This window comes from Bidens hawaiensis, unplaced genomic scaffold, assembly GCF_021521415.1.
Source record: "Bidens hawaiensis isolate Kalapana, Puna unplaced genomic scaffold, B.hawaiensis_p1.1 tig00033696_1, whole genome shotgun sequence".
Lineage (NCBI taxonomy): Eukaryota > Viridiplantae > Streptophyta > Magnoliopsida > Asterales > Asteraceae > Bidens > Bidens hawaiensis.
Window position 1 is genome coordinate 126,813 of NW_027505292.1, and position 17,201 is coordinate 144,013.

General features: G+C 36.4%; 1 pseudogene; it reads left to right on the forward strand.

Moving 5' to 3' along the window:
• The first annotated feature begins 7,566 nt into the window (after positions 1 to 7,566).
• Positions 7,567 to 8,082, forward strand: LOC143612154 (F-box protein GID2 pseudogene; annotated as a pseudogene).
• The last annotated feature ends 9,119 nt before the right edge of the window (positions 8,083 to 17,201 follow it).

Consider the following 17,201-nt stretch of genomic DNA (forward strand, 5'->3'; position numbering starts at 1 on the left):
AATACACTTTTAACTTTTGAATACAATTATTTATATTGCATACGCTAAATACACACCAAAAACACTATATCATATAAGCATATACCAATGTACGGGATATATATACATGCACTACGAGGAACTGATTTTGACTTTGACCAACCATGTTGATATTGACAACGTTTTATAACATATAGCTATCTTTTCCTATATTTGATTGATTCTATTTCATCTAAACTTTTACTTCAATTTATCAAAGTTTTATTGTGAATTGTGATTGTCGATGTTCTAAACGACTTTGATCAAGCTTTATTATAATTGATATCTTTTATCCTATATTGTGTTTTTTACCAATGGCTGTCTAATCAAAGCTAGCCAAGAACAACTACTCTTGACAAATTGTTTTTACTCTGGCAAATTTCGACATTTGAATGTGAATGAGCAAATTTATTTTTATCGTTTTTATTATGAATCACCTACTTTAATCAAGTTATAATTGTCGAAGTTTGAGTGTGAGTGACGAAGTTTGATTTTAGAGATGATTGCACTTTGCCAGTGGCGGAGCCACATAGACCACACCGGGTTCGGCCGAACCCGGTCATTTTCCGGTTTCATATATAACTTATAGGTATGATTTAACGAGCGAACCTATTCTTTTTCAATGAGCGAACCCAATAATACGAAATCTCCAGAAACATTTTACCGTTCCCCGTCGAAAAAATAAAGACTTGAATTTTAGAGAGAGACAACAGTGTCGTTTTCTTCAGCTAGTTTGTCGTCGTTTTTGTGATATAGTGGGAATTTGTTATAATAGCGATATTGCATTTTATTTATTTGGCCGAATGACTGCCCATTAGGCCCGAAAAATTTGACGGCGGAAATAATCGAGTACCGAAAAATTCCGAACCCACAAGAAAAAATTCCTGGCTCCGCCATTGCACTTTGTGTCCTTGTGGTTTGGGCGTGGAAGTAACTTTTGTCCTTCCCGTAAAACCACATCGACGCAACCAGTTCAAATTTCATGTGAGGGACGCAAATTGCTCTCACCCAAACCAGGGATAGAAATTGCAAAATTCTCTTTATTTTAAATAACCAAGTTTAACTTTGGCAAACGATGTCTCCATAAAGGCTTCCGGTTATAGGTGCACAAAACCCGTATTCGAAACCGGACTTGAAAAAAAATACCCGAAACCGGTTTTTTGTGGGTATTCTATACCCGAAACCGGAACCGACCTACCCGTAGGGTATGGATATGGTATGCATTTTGAGTTCAATACTCGTACCCGATTTATACCTGTAAATACCCGAAGCAGGTCATACCCTATACCCATACCCGGTACCTGATAATATTTTCTTCAATACCCAAAATAATACATGAGTTTTTATAGCCTTTTATGTTACTTCATAATTAAGTGTTTTTTTTTAATATTATAAAGTAAAAAAATTATATTTGAGTGAATTTATGGTTTTTGTAATTTATTTTAATTACTTTTTATAAATTACAAAGCAAATTTAATTTTTAATGAATTTAAATATGCATAAAATGTTACAAATTCAAAACCGAGTATTAATGCCCGGTCATACCCGGATACATACCTAGCTTCAATACCCGGTTATACCCGAACCCAATCATAACCTATCCAGTGCATAAGGTTGAGTTTTTCTCCTCAATGTCCTACCTGAACCCTACCCGATTTTCTCAAAATACCCGATTTTTCAATACCCGGTCATGCTCGAACCAGTTCCATACCCGAAACTGGGTATCTGAAAAAAAAACCCGATTTGTTCACCTCTACTTCCGGTTAACACAGCATAAAAGGTGATTGCGGCACTTACTTTTGGCAAACAACGTAATCTAGTTATTATCGCGCGTTTAGCTACCATCTGTTAAAACTAATATGACAAAAGTTAAATGTTTGGTTAATTGTAGAGTGAGCCACTGAGTGTCTGAGCCATGATAAAGCTTCATGAAGGGCTCTCATCCAACCAAAGCCCGCGGGCTCAACCAAAGTAGGCCAAAGTTCAAACGCCATAGCCTCTTTTTGGCCTTCACTAAGACTTGGTCAAATACCCTTTAGAACATGGATAAGAAAGGAGCTCAAAGTTCATACTTCATAAGTAAATCAAGATGTAATCGGCTATATGCATATTTAATACATTATATATTTTTAAAATGAGAGCGGGTTATGAGTTATACCTTACTGGTCTGAAAGATGCATGTATTATTTATACTTGTATGTTTTTTTTTCCGTGGATAATATATATGTTTGAGTTATTTAAAAAATTATCTATTCTGTCGAAATTATAAGTTAGTTTTAAAATCCACAAAAAATATGCACCATTAGTTTACATTTTTATGCCTTTGTTGTTATTATTTTTCTTGTCAACAGGCAAAATAAGAATATCTGATTTGTTTATATTCATGTTATGTCCCTTATCTGTCCCTACTCCCTAATTAGACTTCTTTTCTCGCTTTTATAAGTGATCTCGCAGCGAAACAGGTTTTCTTGTATGAATTGACAATTAGAACTAGATATCAAATGTTGGAATTAAAGATTGAAGAAAACTAGGGTGGTGTTTGTTTCTTATAATGGAATGATTTGAAATTGGAATTTTTATAGGATTTGAAATTGGAAAGAATTGAATTTGCAAAACATTCCAATAGGAATTGGAATTGGAGGGATTTGGAATCCAATTCCATTTTTAATGTGCTCATTTCACAAATGAATTAGAATCTATCACAACGAATACCACTACATCTCTAGCCAACCCCATCACGTTAAGGTCAAGAACCCGGGTCGCGTTCGGGGCAACATTTTCGAGTCGACCGACCGAGTCTACGGTCTGGGTCTACATTTCGTGTCGCGTTCGGGTCTACGGTCAGGGTCTACGTTCGGGTCGAGATCCACGGGTCGTATCTACGTTCCATGTTGCGTTCAGGTTGACGTTCCTGGTCGACGAATCGGATGCGTTCGGGTCGACGCTTAAGAACGCCTTTGGGTCGACGAATCGGGTCGCATTTGGGTCGGTGATCCAGATCGCGTTCGAGTCGACGGTCGGTAACGTGTTTAGGTCGTGTTTGCGTCTACGATACGGGGCAAATTCGGGTCTATAGCTGTATCGAACGCGCTTTGACGCAGAGTGTGGAACCGAATTGACCTGGAACGTCGAATTGAACACGAACTGACCCGGAGCGTCTAACTGAACGCGCTTGGACGCGAAGCGTTGAACCGAAAATGAACTGACCTGATGTGTCGAACCAAAGCGAAAGCGTTGAACTGGCTCGGGGCATCGAACTGAAGGCGAATTGGCCTGGGGCGTCGAACCAAACGCGAACCGACCCGGAGCGCCGACCTGAAAGCGCTACGAATCGGAGCATCAACCCAAATGCGAACACACTCGAACGCTACCATATTAGTCGACCGATCAAAGATTCCAATGAATTTACTCGAATTCCTTCACATTTTGGAAGGATTTTGAATTCCTTTATTTAAAGAAATTTGAAAGAATTGAATTCAAATTCAAATTCCAATTCTTTGTCAACTGAATACATCAAAATAGAATTAAGATTCCAATTCTAACAAAGCGAACACCTTTATAAATGAAAACCAATTCCAATTCCAATTCCATCCAACTTTCATTCCATTCCATCGAAACGAATATGCCCTAGGATGCTTAGTTTTGGAAGGCCTCCCCTTCATTGATATGGTGTAACCATGATTAAGAAATTTGTTTCACAAATGGTTGGAAGTTAGAAGGTAAAAGTTATAAAAAAGGGATATGTTCTACATGGTTGCTCAAAGAGATACAAATCCTAGGCCACTCGTTAGATTGACTAGTGTGGGGGTGTGACCTATACACAAATGTATGACTAAACAAATAAATTAATGGTATTATTTTATTTTTTTTAACATTTTATTAATTCTATTTATGTGTTTGACTTTAGCTAGCGTTTGATACGTAGGTGGAATAGAATAAATTATTATGAAATAAAAAAAAAATGAAGTTTGATTGATCATATGAATGAAATCAAAGACGATTACATAAGATATCTTATTTATCAAAACCATTCATTCGCACCATTTTTTCAATCCCATTCTTCTCTCACCTCATTTTCTTGAGACCACCACCACCGCTGTTGTTGCTGCCGCCACTGCTACCCCCACCACCGCCTGATTGCCACCATCACTGACGTCGCCGTTGACGGTTGACTGCCACTACCACCAACGCTTCCACCACCAGCACCACCATCATCAACCCACCTGACCGCCCCACTACCACCACCACCACCATTGCCACACCATTTTTTTTATTTTGATATATTTACTTTATTTTAAGATAGAGGTATTTTTGTCATTGGTATTTCATTCCCACTTCTTTTTGTATCTACCAGATAAGATTAACCAAACAATACAACGGAATTGTAATTATTCTTTTCATTTCCTTATCAATTTCAAATCCTCGTCTGATCTATTAACTTTCCAATATAACTACATCAATTGACTTTCATCACATACACATGTATTAGTGAGACATCTATTTCGCTTTCTAGCCTTTTACTCGATTTGTACACTTTTGATTACTTTTTTTCACATCAGACGTCATTCCCAAATGGGTGCATTTCTTCATGTGTACACAAGACCATTGAGCGAGGTTAGGAGCATTATTCACATTAAAGGCACACGTTTTAATATCAATGCATTTGTACACTTGGGATTGTTTACATGTCCTTCTACATTAAAATACTACTTTATTAGACGCCCCATGTTTATTAGACTAACAACTTTTGACAGTTGTGCGTCTTTTCCAAAAGATGTACAACTAAACATTTAATATAACATGTAAAACTATACATAACATTTAATTTACTAATTACATTGGAGCTATAAACATAATAATATATTATTGAACAATGCAAACGTTTTTTGTAATGCCTTCATCCAAAAAGTTAGCATTGTGGTATAAAAGTTAAAGCTGCGAAGTTCATGATAAATTCTGACATATTCAACAAGATTCATGAAGCCTAAAATAAGTTGTAAAGAAGAAAGAATTTGAAAACGAATGAAAAATTGGATAAATGCAATCATTGGTAAACTGGTAAGCACTATTTCATGAGATTTTGGTAGATTTAAAGTCATAACCCAACTACAGTGAAAAATAAAGCTATACCTAATTTTATGTATTTTTTTTAGAACGGTGGCTTCCTTATACTTAGACTATCGTACTTTTTAAATTTGAAGAGCTCCGATACCTCACTCTGGTCAGACTATATTATATTAACTGGGCTCACACTGGCTTCAGAGTTTGGTTTGGACGTTCCCCGGGAAACCATACCGCCGGCTACCACTTGATAGTCGTTGTGTCGCCAGAAGAGCAGAACTCTCTGTCGTAACACACGATGGGACGAAAACCCGGGTGGGCTCAGAATCCGAACTAACAACCCTGTCAAGGCCTAGCTTAAATATTTCATTGTCAATATCCACTCAAAATGACATAAGTAGGGATTAAAATTAAGTCTTCACAGAAGAATCCAATCCTTTCTACCATTAGGGCATAAATGAGGGATCGTAATGTTATGCATCTAGTATCTTAAAAATGATGCAATCATGCCATGACATTTATAAATTGTTAGGTACATTTAATGTCAAAATATAACAAACTTGATGATACATTTTGGTAGAATTGGTAGAAACGAACAAAACAACGTGATAGAGAAATTTAAGCAAATTTCATAATACCACAAATTATTAGATAAGCGCATTCAATAACACTATTAATTTTACTGAAATATCAAACGAAGAAAAATCTATAAAGCGTGTATGAAATTCGAAAAATTATGTAACGTGTCATATTTGTTTGTCTAATGAAAATGTGCATTTGAACCGTTAAGTTAAGATGGCTATTATGATTTTAGAAGGAAACAACTACAACGTAAAGAGTCAACTTTTAAGACAATTGGCTTTGACCTAGGGCTTTCAAAAGCTGTAAAATACACCTTATTTTGTTCTAAACACCATCTAGATTTATTAAAATCATTATATTTGTTTGATCGACTAGAAACGGTACAAGTTATAAGGTGGAATGATTCTCTCTTTAGCTTAAGATCCTTGTAAGCTAGATTACTTCTAGTTCTAGTCAACACACCAAATAACTTATCATAAAAACGACATGATTATACTTTGATTGTTTAATTTTATGTATCACTATTTTATTCAAACATTTGAATGATTTAAAATTTATTGAATCAGCCCCTATTAAAACAAAACCATTTTTTAATATGTCATTCAACTAGAGTAGTCAATTAAGATGCCAAGTACTACTATTATCATTTATAGAATTACTATCAAAGTTATAAATATAACTTTAAATGCTGTATAAAATGAGATTTTCAGATATTTATAAATTATATAATTTTTATTTATCATTATTTATATCTTATGAATTCATAGGTTATGTTATTATGCATATTATTAAATTTAACTTTTTTATTGTATTTTTTTAACCACCCATTATACAAGCTATATCCTAGTTGTAACATCTTACTATACTATTAAAGTATTATAAAGTTTTCACATAACATTCAAGTAGCATGTCCACGTAGGCTTTCAACTCATCAATTTTTCATTTATATAATTTCCACATGTTAATTTGAACATTAATTTTAAATATTAACTCCTAAGTTGAAGAAAATTTCAAAATAAATTGTTATAATCATCATTTATGAAGTAAAGACAATTAATTGTTTTCATTGTTGTTTTTATAAATTTTGAGACTTGGTTATTTTATTTTCTTTTGGATTTCAGAAAATTATTTATTAACATTTGAACTGGATGTTTGGATGAAATGGTGATTTAAGTCACGGAGTTTGGATTATATTGTTGCTTTATTAAACGCTCGGTTTATAAAAATTTTAATTATATCTCATTGTTATATTCATATTTTTAGTATCTTTATGTTGTGTACTTAAATTCTTTGTAATTTAAATAAAAATAGTTTTTATAACACACAAATTATGTTACAACATCTACATGTTTATGTTTCGTAGTTTACAACATATGATTTTAGTAGATGATGAAGTTTTAACTAATATGCATTTTTTGTTTCGTGGTATATGTTAGAAATATGTGGCATGACTTAGAATTATGGTTTAAATTGTTATTTTTCTCTATTTGTCTTTATACGTTGGGTTCTTTTAATTAATTAATAATAATAATGCTAGATTATCTGACGTTTACAATTCGTTAAAATGTATATAACACACACACGTACGCGCACACACATATATGTGTGTGTATATATATATAAAATTTTATATATTTTCCGTTCGTGTAACATGGGATGTAACCTAGTAAATTATTATATTAAGAGATAATGGATGCAATTTGTGTGTGTTGGCTGGTAGCAGGTATATACAAACAAAACCAATAAACCATGTCATTCCCATTAAATACAAAGAGGAAAGCAACCTCTTGCTAACCCACCCATAGCATACCCCTCAAAGAAAGCAACCTCTTTCTTTTCTTTTCTTTTCATCCTGAATCAAACCCTAACATCCTCTGTCATCTCTAATCACACATCAATCCATCCATGAAGAGATCAATTTCACTCAACTCCACCCCTGAAACTGATCTCAATTGTGGCAAGATGAAGAAGAAGATTCGCGAACAAGACCCACTTCCAGATAACACCACCGCTGTTCTGCTGGACGAGAATCTGCTGTACGAGGTTCTCAAACACGTGGACGCGCGTACGCTAGGCGCCGCAGGATGCGTTAACAAGCAGTGGCATCGGACGGCTCAGGATGAACGGTTGTAGGAGCTGATCTGCACCAAACACTGGGCGAATATCGGGTGCGGTAACACCCAGCTTCGTTCGGTGGTCCTCGCGCTGGGTGGCTTCCGGAAGCTTCATTCTCATTACCTCTGGCCGTTGTCTAAGCCGACAACCTCAACCGCCACGTCATCCTGGCCGTGTCTTCCGCCGGTTGTTCCGGCGAAACCTGCCGCCGTGAAAGCTCGGTGAGGAAAAGATGAGGTTCAGCTTTCGTTATCGCTGCTTTCGATTCGGTACTATGAGAAGATGAATTTTAATAACCGGAAATGAATTTGTTTCATTTCGTGTTTGGATTTGCTTTCTTCAATTTGGTGTTTGTTTGTAATATTATTGTAGTATGATTTGTAGATCTGATATGATCTACTCTAGTTATATCCTAACTATGAACAACTAATTATTCCAATGTATTGTTAAGCTTTTTCTTACACTACTATTAATGAAATGAAGCATTTGTAAATTAATCTAAACGTGTTTATACTATTTGCATTTTATGTTTTTGATTTCTTTGCACTAGAGCTGTTGAGTTATTTAGTGATAAAAGATTTCATTTTGTTGTTCAAAAAGAGCTGTCGGAGTAACTTGATGTTGAGTTATTTAGTCAAGTCTAGGGTTATGAATAGTAATGTTATGACATTAACATCTATTAACGTAGTTTTTAAAAGACTTTGTTTTGCTATTCAGAAAGGCTACTGACACAAGTTTGTCTTTTATTCGATTAAACATAGTATTGAATCCTGTCTAGTTTGACACAATTGATGTATTTTAGCATTTGATTCAACTAGTACATGATTAATTTGACAACAAATCAATATTATCATTTTGAAAGAAATCCATAAACTGATTCCAAATCTGCTGGTGTTTGACGCGGGAGGGGCGTTTGGTAACAAGGATAAGAAAAAGGGGGAAGATGAGATGCCAATTGCTAAAGCAACCGACGGTGAGTCAGTGGATGTGCTGTGGTGACCAAAAGTACAAACAGATGAAAGACAATGCTGGGTGTGAGGAGGGTGGAAATTGTCCTTTTGTGGCCAAAAGTAAAAAAAAAAACAAATGTTTGATGTGACATTTTGTATTATATTTAATGTTTTTATTTTGAGTGGTTAAATATTCTATGAAGTTTACTTGTTTAATGGGTAAAGTTAATATAGAATAATGTTATTGTTGATGTAAAAAACAAGTGGAAGGAGAAGAAGATAGTGGGGATCTGTCCTATATGTTGTTTGCATTATGTGTGAATGAAAGATTAGATGGAACAAAAAAACAGCAAGGGAATAATGGTACCACTATGCTATTTGGAATATTATTCGACTCGATTCAAATTTAGAATATTACTTTTCTCATGTTTTTTTTTAGGAATACGAGATATGTATGCTTTAGAGGCGGTAAAATTAACATAGTATAATATTATGACCATTCTACAACTTAAATTGATCTTCTTCTCATCTTAGTTTGTTGGGTTCGTTTTCAAAGGTTAGCAAAATTTTGGTATTTGAGTGAGATTATTCTCAAGGCATTAACTTAAGTTTCCATATATTGGTGCAGTGGTTTCAGAAGAAGAAAACAAACCACATTTTTGTATTCAAGGATGTCATAGCACAGTGCCAAAAAAAAATCTTGTTCCCTTCACATGAAAGACATGACGACACTCGCTGCATTGGTGTGGTGTAAAATGCCAAATCTTCTATGTGTTATGTTGGAAATATTTTATATTTTACGAATAATATTAGGCTATGTGTAATGATTTCGTGGGCGGGACATGGAAGGTTACTGTGAGGAAGAACACATGGCGTTGGCGTATTAGGGGACGAGAGACTAGCCGTTGATTGTCCAGTTTGTTTAAAACAATGAACTTAAATTTTTTCTAATCTCATTCACATTACCATTACACACTTTTAGAATAACGCTTGGTAAAGCGGTGTTAGGGTCCTTAGGGAGTCTTCCTACTAACTTTTTATCAAGCCCCCGTTAAAAGTCATTAACACCCTAGAAGGTATAAGGGGGAAGCTATTGTAGGGAACTAGTAGTTCGGGCAATAAAATTAGTTGAGTAGCATAGGAAAAGATCACAGCTTCAAAGGGATTGAGCAGTCTTTGGGTAGGGGAATTCGAGAGTTCGACATTGCTTTGCTTATCAAATGGTGGTGGAGGTTCAAAGAAAAGTCAGACACAACTATGGGCTAAGGTGATAAATGTTATCATGGGAATATGAGATGGTACAAGGCTGTAGTGCTGCCAGTTAAGAAGTAGTTATCACGGACATGGAAAGACATAGGAGGCATCGAGGGTAAACTTGCTAAATTCAATATAGTGTGATACATGATAACTTATGATAACTTGAGGGGCTCTATGGAAGTGCTTCGGAAACTAATTTTTGGTTGGATAATGGAATTGGGATTGATTTTCTGTGTGAAAAATTCCTAAAATCGTATAAGAAATGAAAATGTGTGACTATTTCATTAAAGAAGGTTCATTAGTTGAATGGAAACGTAATTATTGATTAAAAATGCATTCCGGTTAAAGTTAAATGTTTTGTTTGGAGGTTTCTATTTTGCAACAGAAGAGGCACTTATGGTTAAAGGTATAAACATGGGTGATAATAGGTGCGTTTTGTGTGATGGGGTGTTGGAGTCCTTTGTGCACTTAATGGTTCGGTGTAAGAGCATTCCCAGCAAGTCCCTCGTACATGTCTCTATAATTACAATAAAAATCACTATATTTCTCTCTTTTGTTCAATTAAACAATTCTTTTTATATTTTTTTCATTACAGTTTTCTCTCTCCTCTACTCACAATTAATTCAACAAATATTAAAAAATAAACGGGGCAATCAATGTTCCTCAAATTTACAAAAAAATCACTGTATTTATCTCTCCACCATATAATATACACTCACAACCGCTTAGAGCATTCTCAACCCATCCCCTATAATTATGTGAGGGGAATATGTAAATTATAGGGTGGTGTTGTGAGCGGTTATGCGTGTAAATTATAGGGTGGAGGAGAAAAATTAGTGCGTTTTTGTAAATTTGGGGAAAATATAGTGATTTTTTATAAATTATAGGGTGGAGAGAGAAAACTGTAATGATAAAAGTATAAAAATATTATTTAACTAAACTGTAGAGAGAAATGTAGTGTTATTTAATGTAATTATAGAGATGGAGATAGGGGGACGGGCTAGGAATGCTCTTAGAGCATTATCATCTAACCCCTTATATTATGTGAGGGGTGTTTTTATAATTTAGAGAGTAATTCAGGGTGTTGTGAGTGAAGAGTTTTTATATTTTAGAAAAAATAGTGATTTTTCTGTATATTTGAAAAGTTACTGTTCATCCCCTATAATTTTTTAATATATTTTGAAAGTGGTTGTGAGTGAAGGAAAGATAAAAGATAATGATAAAATGTATAAAAAGTATTATTTAATTGAAATGGAGAGAGAAAACAAAGTAAGTTTTAGTGTAATTTTTGGTTTGGAGATAGGAGGTGGGATGAGAATACTCTTATAACCCCACCCTATAATTTACAAAACCCTCTCACACAAGTTTATGGGAGCTGTTGGGAATCCGCTAAGGTGGCAAGATGGATATGGGCCATTATTCTTAAATGGGTAAAATTACAAGGTTTTAACTCCTTTTAATCAGTTAGAGAAATATTTGAATAACCATTGAAACTCAAAAAGAATAAGATGGAAGGCGAGGTGATTCAAGCTATCGTGATGGTAACTTGTTCGGTGATTTGGTTGGCAAGGAATAATATGGTGTTCAAAAAGAGGGCATTCTTGATGGTGAAAGTTAGGGATGAAATTTTTTTCCCAAATACCCGTTCTTATTCAGTACCCGTACCTTGATTAGAACTCTAGTAGTACTTAATAATTTGATTATCAATGGTTTTGAAAAGCCCACTTGGCGCCTTGAGAATATCCCAATAAAAACACGGATAGAGTTATGAGTTTTGGAAATCTCAATAAAAACCTTTATATATTCCTAACCGGTACAGAGTACCTGTAATACTCGTATCTGTACCCGTACAGTCCGTACTCATACACGAAAGTACCCGTACCTAAAATCAGTAAATCTAGGTACCCATACTCGTACCGAATAGACGGGTATGGTAGTTCTTTTCTCTCTTTTTTTTCTTCCAATCAATAACTAGTAACAGCCACCATACATGGATTTTATATTATGGTTGATTTGTTTCATTTTAAGTTTTGAAATTATGTTTTGGTTATGGTATTACAATTTTGGTTTTGGTATTATAGATAATTAATCATTGTCGACACCGCACCAGTATCGATACCAAGTTTAGTGGAAATTTAAAAAAAAAAAGAAAAAAGTGGTACAAAAGTGGGTATCGTACCTAAAGTACCTGTACTCGTACTGGTACCGGTACCCGTACAATAAAATTCGGGTACGGGTTTGGGTAACCAGATTTACTGATTTTAGGTACGGGTATAGGTATGGGTACAAGTACGGGTACGGTACGATCTCATCCCCAGTGAAAGGGATAAATGACGTTAAGGTAATGTCTTTTCTTTGGGTGAGTAATCGAAAGAAGAGTATTGGTTTAGAGTGAGAGAAATGGTGCCATTTTAATTTTGTGAATTTTCCATTGTAGCTTGTTTGTAAGGATAGGTTGTATGCTGTTGTTGTTGTGGTTTGTTTTCTTGTATCTTGAGGTCACCTGCATGAACTTTTTATTTTCTCTTACAAAATTTGGCCTTTAAAAAAAAGTTGAATGGAAACGACAATGGATTAGAGATCTCCTTTCAATAGAAGAATGGAGGGAGACATGCCGGATTATGAACCCTACTAAAACAAACAGAAACTAAGGATGAATTATTGATAGTACACTGAGGTACCCGACCAGACACGTGCAAGTTTCCCTGCATGTGGTTCGTCCGTGGCAGCTGATATAGATGAAGAAATGAGTCTCGCGGTTCTTCATGACATTAGAGTTGGATTGTACTTTGGACTTGATCAAACTCTAGCTCATCTGGGAAGTCCTTTTTCCCAGAAAATGAGAGACGATTTGATGTATTTCTTGAATCTAGTGTCGGGACTGACGAGCAGGGCTGGCTGGAGGGTGGCGTCGGTTGCAAACGCGGTTCATGAGGTCCATAAACACCGCAGGTGCATTTGTTAACCCGAAGGGCATAACCAAAAATTCGAAATGTCCATATCGAGTACGGAAAGCGGTTTTTGGAATGTCTTCTTTGCGAACACGCAATTAATGATAACCTGATCGAAGATCGATTTTGGAGAAGCAAGTTGCGCCTTGAAGTTGGTCGAATAGGTCGTCGATTTGTGGCAAGGGATAACGATTTTTAATGGTGAGTTTGTTAAGTTCCCTATAATCGATGCACATACGAAACGAACCATCCTTCCTTTTCACGAAGAGAACAGGAGCGCCCCAAGGAGAAGAGCTAGGACGAATGAAACCTTTATTGGAAAGTTCTTCGAGTTGGTTCGATAATTCTTGCATTTCTGACGGGGCTAAACGGTAAGGAGCCTTGGCCACAGGCATCGCTCCGGGCACAAGATCGATTCAAAATTCAATCGGACGAACGGGTGGAAGGCCGGTGACATCGTCGGGAAAGACATCGAGGAAATCACGAACAATAGAAATATCTAGGATTTTCCTTTCCTTTTTGTGTTTTGTCGCCAAGAGAGCCAGGAGCGGAGCATACTTTTGGCGTAAGTATTTTTGCGATTGAGAGCACGACATGAGATTAAGCCTTCTCGAAGTAGCTTTTTCGAAGACCTTAAGGATTTTACCGTTAACAAGCGGAATGCGAATGAATTTATCGAAGCAAACAACTTCGGCACGGTGCAAAGATAACCAATCCATGCCTACTATGACATCGAAACTTCCCATTTGCATCGGGATGAGATCGATGGAGAATTTATGGTTAGCAAGAACAAGAGTACAATCGCAGATGACGGAATTTATGGTGATGGAGTTCCCATTGGCGACTTCAACAGAAAATGACCGGGAAAGCTTGGTTCGAGACACGACAATTTTTGACTCAAATTTCAAAGAAATGAAACTTCTATCGGCACCCGTATCAAATAAAATGGAAGCCAAATGCTGGTTCACTAAAAACATACCGTTCACAACATCGTTTGCCGCTTGAGCTTGATTAACATTCATCATGAAAGCTCGTCCTTGATTGCCTTGGTTGACTTGAGGTGCTTGCGGTGGTGGAGGAGGTGGTGCTTGTATGGCTTGGATGGGTTGGATGAGTGGTGCATTGTGTTGGGAAAGTTGAGGTTGGTAGGTTTGAACTTGGTAAGCTTGAGTTTGGTAGTAAGGTGCGGTCATGGTTTGGTTAGTAAGGATGAGGCGAGGACAATTGTTGCGGAAATGGTTAGGGTCACCGCAATTGTAGCAAGCTCGGGGTTGTTGAGGTTGGTTTGGTGGGTAAGGTGCATGTCGGTGTTGAGTATTTTGGGGAAAAGTTCTTGGTTGGTTTGGTTGGTTAGGTTGGGTTCGTTGTGCGGATCGGCATGTGGTGTTGAGATGACCAAGTCGGTTACAAATGGTACAATGGCGACAAGGCATGTTTGGTGGGTGATGGAGTTGGCAAATGTTGCATAGTGGGGCGGTACCGGTATAAGGTTTTCGGGTTTGGGGTGGAATTTGGGTTTGTTGTTGAGGTTGGGGTTGGGTAACGGCATAGTTTCGGTAGTTGGTTTTGGGTGTCTTCTTGTTGTTGTTATTGTTGTGATGGGAAGAGTTGGAGTAGTTAATGGCTTGTGGTGCGGGTTCAACCTTGGCTTGTGGTGCGGGCTCGGGTTTGGCTTTTTCGTTTGGTTTCTTGAGGGTTAGGGTACCCGCTTTCACATGATTCTCCGATAGCGCACCGACTAGAGTAATGGCATCTTCAAGATTCACGGGTTTGCTACTCATGACTGAGTCTCGGATTTGCATAGGTAAACCCCCAATGTATTTGTCAAGCTCACGCTCAGCCGGGGTAACTAAATGAGGGACGAGAATGCTCAACTCGTGGAAACGGAGTGAGTAAGCGGCGTTATCACCACTATCTTGCTTGAGGTTCCAAAATTCCTCCTCAAGCTTTTGAAGTTCGTGTTTGGGACAAAACTTCTTCATCATGAGTGTCTTGAGGTCGGACCAAGAAAGAGCCATAGCCGTTTCCGACCCTTGGAGATGCATGACACAACCCACCATGTTAGAGAGGTTTTTCTAAACATGCATGAAGCGAAATTTGTCTTTTTCGCTTCGGGGCACTCGCTATATCTAAACACATTCTCCATAGACTCGAACCATTGCAACAAGGTAGTCGCACAGTTCGTACCCCAGAATTCGGTTGGGTTGGCACTAGTAAATTGCTTATATGGGTAGGATACGGGTTTGGGTTCAACGGGTGCAACAACGGGTGGAGTAGGTTGGGTATTGTAGGTTCCTGAACATGTACCAACATTGGGTAGCTTGGATTTGAGTTACAAGTTCGGGAATCACAGCGGCCATTTGCTTGATGATAAAAGCAGCCATACGTCGGTTGGTGCTCTTGCGCGGTCTTAGTGGAGGCATGCTAAAAGATTATAAAGAAATGGAATAAGTTTTAGGTAAAAAATAAATGGATATGAGAGTGTATAAAATAAGAATAAGGTGAAGTTAAACTTTCTTTTTGATTGTGAATCCTAGAGTTAGTGAGGAGTAGATGTTAGTGTTAGATAAAATATAAATCTTTGTATATAAACAACAAACTGGAAACAATCGTAAATGATTTTGAGATTTTGAGGGGTTAAAACTTAAAATTTTGAGATTTTGAGGTTTATAGAGTCGGAAAATCGTACATGAACCACCATGATTTGATATTCCAACTCAAAAAAAAAAAATATAAAGCACAACATTGGAGTCTAAACATGTGCACGAATCACCGCAATTTTTTTTTCATGTTTTCGACTCAAATACGATAATAACACCATAAATCGGGATACAACGTCATGTCAAAGCACTAGTCCATGAATCACCATAGTTATATTGTTTTGACACCGAAAAATTAGGATGGCGACCGGAACGCGCGCATTCGACTACTTAAAGTATTGACATGTATAACATGCTTTGTGACCTAGAAAACGAGCACTATAATCCCACCATTCCAGGTAAGTAAATCACCTTCGATTCTTGGAATCTTTTTGTCAAATGGTCGTTTTATAATGTCTCGCTTCCTATGAGGGCTACGAACCCGATATAAATGCAACCTTTAAGGGATTATAAACAACGGGATCCAAGTTAATCTTGTAATCCATAAAACACAATGAAAATCTACTTTTTGCGTTTTAAGGTAAGGATACCTTGAAAATACTATGAAAGTGTGTGTATGTGAACATTTGGGATATTGGTGAATTTTAAACAAGTTTATAAAGAATATGCGATATGAACAATCAAAATAGAGTAAACACGTATGAGCACACGTATAGGACCCTAAGCATAACAATACTAAGTCGTTACGTCTAACCACCTATCCTATTGTCATGTCTCTGATACCAATCTGTCACACCCCGACCAAAGGCGGCGGAACATGCCGAGGTGTAACGATTGTCCATAAGCACATGACACTAATTAAAGTGACAGTATTTAATAAACTCATTTCATTTCACAACATCGAAAATGTCACATAACAATTATCCATAAAATAACCATAAACAAGATATCACAAAATATGGCAAATTGATATTGTTCATTTTTACTAATATCCCAAGGTCTTTGATGTCGTTTTCTTCACAATCATAAATCAACCAATATGCAAACCTGCAACATTTCATAAAATAAAGTTTGTCAACACAAAGGTCGGTGAGCAATTCATAAGTTTAATCATATTAGTATATAATAAATATAGCCACAAAACTTGCATACGAAACGATAAATAAAAGTGGTAATTTGGATAAATAGATATCGCTAAACACATTAGCGACACCTAGCTATAAGGGAATGCCAAATAGTCTAGGATTTTATAGTTATCGTTAATTGCATTACGTTAACGACACCTTTCTATAAGGGGATGCCAAATAGTCTAGGATTTTATAGTTCCACCAACCAAAAGAGATAAACACATAGGCATATAAGAATAGAACACCAAATCGAGCAATTATTTAGGTAAAGTATACAACTACGTTTGTGGTTTAAGATTCAAATATAAAGCATTTTGTTGAATAAGTATGAAATGTCACCCCCAAAATAAAAGATGGAAAATGGGGTATGAAGTACTCACCTTCAAGTGGTAAACTTGAAAGATGATAATTTGGAGATTTGTCGGAACGACGAGTTTAATGCACAATGCCTAAAAAGAAAAGAAGTCTTGAATTTAGAAAGGTTGTCTTGAAGGTCTTTAAACAAAATAAATGTTGAGAAATGTAAATAATTAAAGTTCA